The sequence below is a fragment of the Tupaia chinensis genome, unplaced genomic scaffold, assembly GCF_000334495.1.
Source record: "Tupaia chinensis unplaced genomic scaffold, TupChi_1.0 Scaffold000384_1, whole genome shotgun sequence".
NCBI lineage: Eukaryota > Metazoa > Chordata > Mammalia > Scandentia > Tupaiidae > Tupaia > Tupaia belangeri.
The window spans coordinates 1373173-1379174 of NW_006159886.1; the positions used below are offsets into that span (position 1 = coordinate 1373173).

At 48.0% G+C, this 6002-nt stretch overlaps 1 pseudogene; it reads right to left on the reverse strand.

The window, feature by feature from the left end:
- Nucleotides 1-3654: 3654 nt before the first annotated feature.
- LOC102468905 (60S ribosomal protein L7a pseudogene) lies at nucleotides 3655-5241 on the reverse strand (annotated as a pseudogene).
- Between the last annotated feature and the right edge of the window lie 761 nt (nucleotides 5242-6002).

Below are 6002 nucleotides of genomic sequence, written 5' to 3' on the forward strand. Positions count from 1 at the left end.
CTCGCTTTCTGTCTCTCTGTCTCTCTCTGTCTTTCTGGTGAGCGCACGTACCCTATAGCAAAAAAACCTCTCCAAAAAAAAAAAAAAGTGATTTCCCATCCAGTATACTGCACAGTGGCTTAATCATACATGTTATCGTCAATAATTGTCCATTTCTAGTTTCATATGTATATTTATTTCCCCCTATTTCTCACCCTCGAGTTCCCACCCTCCTCCCACACTATCTCAGGATCTACAGTTGTCTTCCATCCTTTATTCCCAGGTTTTATTGATTCACAAAATTTCTTAAATAATCTAACTACTTTCGAGTTCAGGTAGTGAATACATGTCTGACTTTAGGTGTGAAACTCTGAGTAAAATGAATATACAAAGTAGCTCCTAGCTAATTATATAGTTTACTACAGTCATTAAATAGGTATTTTTTTAATTTCAAGAAAAGTAGTTTTAGCTTTAATAAATTGAAGAAATGTTAAGGAAATTTGCTTAAAACTTAAAGCCAGGAAACAGGTTAGGATTCTGTTCAAACAGTAGGTACATGAACCTATGGACAGCTCAAGACAGGACAAAAACCCTTAAAACTGGAAAACAAAGCCTAGAAGAAAATCAACAATGCTTTAGTCAAAAGTCATAACGTGCTATTTCACCACTTCAGTCTCATGTACTTAATCTATCTTCTAATCAAGACCTTGCTTCTCACCCTTCTGGAGGCAGATTGGGTGCCTGGCGAAAGCTCTGTGGTTCACAGGTGCCACTTTCTCACTGTGTCCTCGCATGGTGGGAGGGGCCAGGGAACTTTCTGCGGTCTCTTTAACAACAACGCTAATCCCATCAGTGAGGCTCCATCCTCATGACCAAATCACCTCCCAGAGGTCCCCCCAAATGCCAACATTTGGGGGTTGAGGTTTGAACGTTTGAACTGGGGGGGTAGGGAAGCAGATGCAGTCTCTAGCAAGACATTGCGCAATTTAATCTAAGCCACGCCAGGGTTGCTTCCTCTGGATTTTTTGGTGGAAGTAGTCACACGGAAGAGACAAGAGGCAGGAGGGACAGAGACCCCAGCTCTCAATGCAAGAAGTACCAAGGGTTCCAAGGGCTGTGCTTTATTATTTATTTATTTAGAGATTTTTTGCTATAGGGTGTGTGTGCTTGCCAGAGAGATGGACAGACAGATAGAAAGCGAGAAATCACCCCCCAGGGAGGATGGTCATGCCACAATCCCTTCTCTTCTATTCTCCTCTTGGGATTTTGGACACACACGCATACACACCTGGCGTGAATTTTAAGCTGCCGGGTCTGGAACTTGAACCATAATCAACTACATGGGGGTCTAGTGATGTAACCATGATGCCATTTGCTGGTATGTTTTAAAACCACCAAATACAGGGCTATTTTTTAAAACCACCAAATACATAATCAGATGCATTTTTAAAAAACCTAAATTTCATTGAGTGCTTACTCAGAGACAGGCACTATGCTAAATTTACATGGACAATTTAATATAAAATACACACTTATGTATTGGCTCCATAGTCCGATGGCTAAGGCAGCCTTATCTCACAAGGCCCTCCAACCATGTGGTTCGAGTCCCAGACCTGGCGGCTTGAGAAACACAACAGGCATATGTGTGTGCATGCCCAAAATCCCAAAAGGAGAGAGAGATGGAGAAGAGATTGCAGTGTGAACAGTCCCCATTGAGGGGTTTTCACTGCCCCCTCTTTCTCTGTTTCTCTCTGGAGAGCACAGTACTCTCCAGAAAAACTAACTAACTAAATAAATAAATTACGCACAAGCACACACACGCGCACACACACACACACACACACATTTATATAAATGAATGTAAAAGTGAAACCGAGCAAATGAAAGTTATGGGGCTGGGGCCAGGTGAGGGTGCCGCGTTACACGATGCTCTTGAAGGCTGGTCCACACGGAGATTCTCGGCTCCTGTCTGCAGACCTCCCCGAACGTGCCAGGTGTGTGCATGCCATGGCTCAGGGCTGCCAGAAGCTGGGGGTGGCTCATGGTGTTGAGACCCTGTCGGGGGTGCCTGTTTCTTTCTCTCTTGCTCATGGGAGAAATAAACTTTAAACAAAACAAACAAAAAAGTTGCAAGGGACCAGCCCACGGCATGGTGGTGAAGGCGGCCGGGTCCCACATAACTGACTGTGATTCGAGTCTCAGATGTGGCACCGTGAGAAACCCTCTGGGTGTGTGCGAGAGCCCAAAATCTTGGCAGGAGAGAGAAATGGAGACGGGATCACGGCATGACCATTCCCCCATGGTGGGGAGGCTGCTTTCTCACCCTGCCAACCCCCAACCCAAGGCTCTCCCTGGCAAGTGCACTGCCTAGCAGATTGGAAAGAAAAAAAAAAAAAACTTACAGGGACTGTGCTTCCTCTGTGCACGTGCTGGGTCACAGTGCCACCGAGCTGAGCCCTGTGGCTCACACAGCTTCACCCCGAGTGCCCCTCCCCACTCCTGCAGCTGGAGGGCTGCGGCCACTCCCGCCCACATGCAGGCCTTGGAGCTGCTCTGCTCCAGGCTGGGTGTCCTGCTCTCTGTGGTTGGGGCTCTGCGTGGTAGCCCTTCTCCACTCTCCCTCCTCTCCTCACTGACTCCCCGGCTAGGCGAAGCCTCTGAAGGAACTCGGGGCATTTCTGCCGCTGGGAAATGGGGCCGAGTGTACAGACGTGAGCCTCGGTCTACTCCGAGGTGGCAGAGGAGGCACCCATGAGCAGTCGGGGCTGCGCAGCGACACCGAATAACCACTGCCCTGTGGACAGAGCTGCCTTTGTCCTAGGCCTTCCAGGGGTGCCTCCCCTTGGAGGCTGGTGACACAGTGTTCCTTCAGACACAGAGGCCAGGCACAGGCCAGAGGGGGACCGTCTCCTCGATGCAATAGTGAAAATATGGGGAAGAACGACCCAGATGTTAAGAGCCATATGAGGGGTACTTTTAGGACCTGTCCGTGAATGGGCAGTAATGAGATAGACACGTTGCCATCTTGGACAAGAGGCAGCGGGGATGGAGAGCCAGGCCTCAAGGTACTGGCATCATTTAGTCCAGCGTCCTCATTTTGCAGATAGGGGAACTGAGGTCTGGAGAGAGAAAACTTCTCTGAGGTCACTCTTACAAGCCCAGGTTGCCGTACCTCTGGTGAGGTCTGCACCAAGGCCCTGCACTATTTTGAACTGTCTTCCATTTCACAAGCCCACTTAGTAGGGCCTGAGGTGGGGAGTGCTAGGGGCACGCACATCGTGGGAAGGTGCAATATAAACACATATTTTTCTGCCTCGGCGTTTAATTAATTTAATTAAATATTTGTCTCGTTGAATTATAACAATCTTATAATAGATGGATGTGCTCTTACCTCATTCCAAAAATGCAGAAAGTGGGTGAGTTGTGACCAGCCATGTGCAAAAAATGAGTGTGGCCAGTGTGCGGTGTGAGGTAGGGGTTGGGGCTAGAGGTGGAGGGCCAGGTGGACTTTAAGTGCCTGGGTCAGGTGAATGACTTTGACCCTTGGGGCAGTGCGTAACCATGCAGGAATTTTTGTTTTCATTTTATATTTGTCTTCACTTGACAAATAATATTTTTTTTTCCAAAGGAGAGCATTTTATTACTTGTATGTACAGAAAACTCAGCAGTGTACACTTAACCCAGTTTGCTGGTGAGCTCTTTAGCTTTTGCCTTTTCCAGCTTTGCGATATGAGCCACGTTGCCTCCCTGGTGGTGGCTGATGTCATTGTAGCTGTCTTTGTAATTGGTCCTGATGGCTTCCACCAGCTTAGCCAGGGCGCCTTTGTCCTCCGCGTTAACCTGTGTGAAGGTGACAGAGGTACAGGTTTTCCTGTGGGCCAGGCACCCCAACCTGGCCTTCCCCTTGATAATGCAGTAGGAAACCGCCATCTTCCAATATGGAGCAGGCAGGAAGACACCAGCTCAGTGGGGTCCATGTTGCGTGCGATCACCACTCGCTGACCTTGTTCTCTAGCAAGGTGGTGACAGTACTGACCTCTGCCCGGAAGACCAGCCTCTTAGTGGGGACATCCTCTTTGCCAGTGGCCCTCTTCTCAGCCTGGGCCAGCGGCCGCTGCTGCTTCTCCTGCTTTGTCTCTGGCCGGTACTTGTGGGCCAGCTTGAGGCGCTGAGTAGCTGTCTGGTGGGCCAGGGGCAAAATGTTAATGGCAGGAGGCGCTTTCAGCTGCTTGTAGAGGATGCCCCTCTGCTGCTGCAGCCAGATATAGCGGGGCCATTTGATGAAGCGGGTGACGTCCCTTTTGGGTTGGAGTCCTGTCCTATGCCAAAATTCTTAGACCTTTTCTCAAACAGGGGATTGACCCCCTTCTTAGTCTCCTGCTTCTTCATGACAGCAGGAGCCAGAGCCACCTTCTTCCCCTTGGCCTTCTTCCCTTTGGCATCTTCGGCTACTGGAGGAGAGAGCGACAATGATAATTAGTCACAGTTGTGGGGTACAGTGTGGTGTTTCAATGCATGCATACAGTATGCAATGATCAATTTAGGGTAGTTAGTGTATCCATCACCTCCTTTCTTTGTGGTGAGAATATTCCAACCCCCTCTTCTAACTATTTTGAAATATATAGTACCCCGGGGCCGTCAAGTGGCGTGGTAGTTAAGGGCACTGGCCTCTCACATGGCCGACCATAGCTTGAGTCCCGGAACTGGTGACTTGCTTTATAACTTTCCCTTTCTCTCTGTCCCTCTCTCGCTCACACTCTGTTCCTCTCTGGTCAAATTAAAACAAATAAATAAATAAATAAATAAATAAATAAAGTTAAATAAAATAGTTCTTTTAAAAAAAGAAATATATAGTACCCTATCATTATCCTACTGTGCAATGGAACATCAGAACATAATCCTCCTGTCTAACTGCAACCTCGAGGAGCAGTTCAAGCAGAGGAGATGCAAGGTCAGTCTTGGGGAAGGCCTTGGACAGCTGGAAGGAGGATGAAGTGGGAGGAGCCAGGCTGGAAGCTGTGGGCCTGCTTGGTTGGTGCGATGATCCAGAGGAGAGCTGCAGGGGGGTGTCAGTCAGGCCAGGAGTGAGGACTTTCCAGTTTGCATTTTCCTTTTTTTTTTTTTTTTTTTTTGAGAGGCTTTTGCTATAAGGCGCATGCGCTCGCCAGAAAGACAGAGAGACAGAAAGCGAGAAATCATCCCACCACCATGACTCCCCTTTTTCTACAGTGAGCGCTGGATAAACTTGCTGTTACCTTCCATGGCTGAGATTTGATCTGTTAGTCTTAAGATTAGAGGTTTTCCTTAGAATTAGGAAGTTCACTTTCAGGAATTTCCTGTCAGGAAAGAATCACAGAAGCATGTGTAACCCCATGATAAGTATTTTATGAGTTTGGGGTAAGAGCAAATTATTATTCATACATTAAATTGCTATACATCATTTAGATTGTGAAGAGACTACACCCAGCATGATTTACGCTTCAGTCTAGCCCAGTTGAGACCACCATACACATCCTCGTCCACAGATAATAAACCTTGTCTGTGTCCTGCAAGTGTCTTACCTCTCCATTTCCCCCCAAATTTCCAAAAGTAGTTTTTGCCTTAGGGTGCATGCCCTCCCTGGAGAGAGCGTGAGACAGGAACAGTGAGAGGGAAGTGAGAAATCACCCCCCAGGGGGGATGGTTACACCATAATCTCTTCTCTTCCATTCTCCTCCTGGAATCTATGGCACACACATGTACACACACCTGCCCAGTGTGATTTTGAAGCCACTGGGTTTGGGACTCAAACTGTGGTCAGCCATGTAGGAGTCCAGCGACACAACAATTACACCATCTGCTGGCCCCGCTTTTTTGCTTTTTGATATAAGGGTACACATGCATGTGTATGAGAGCGATAGCACCCCTTTATGGGACTTGGTCATGCCATGATCCCCTTCCCTCCATTTCTCTATCCCGCCAGGATCTTGGGCACCCAGCGTGTCTTGCAAGCCCATGGAGCTGGGATTCAAACCAGTCTGCCA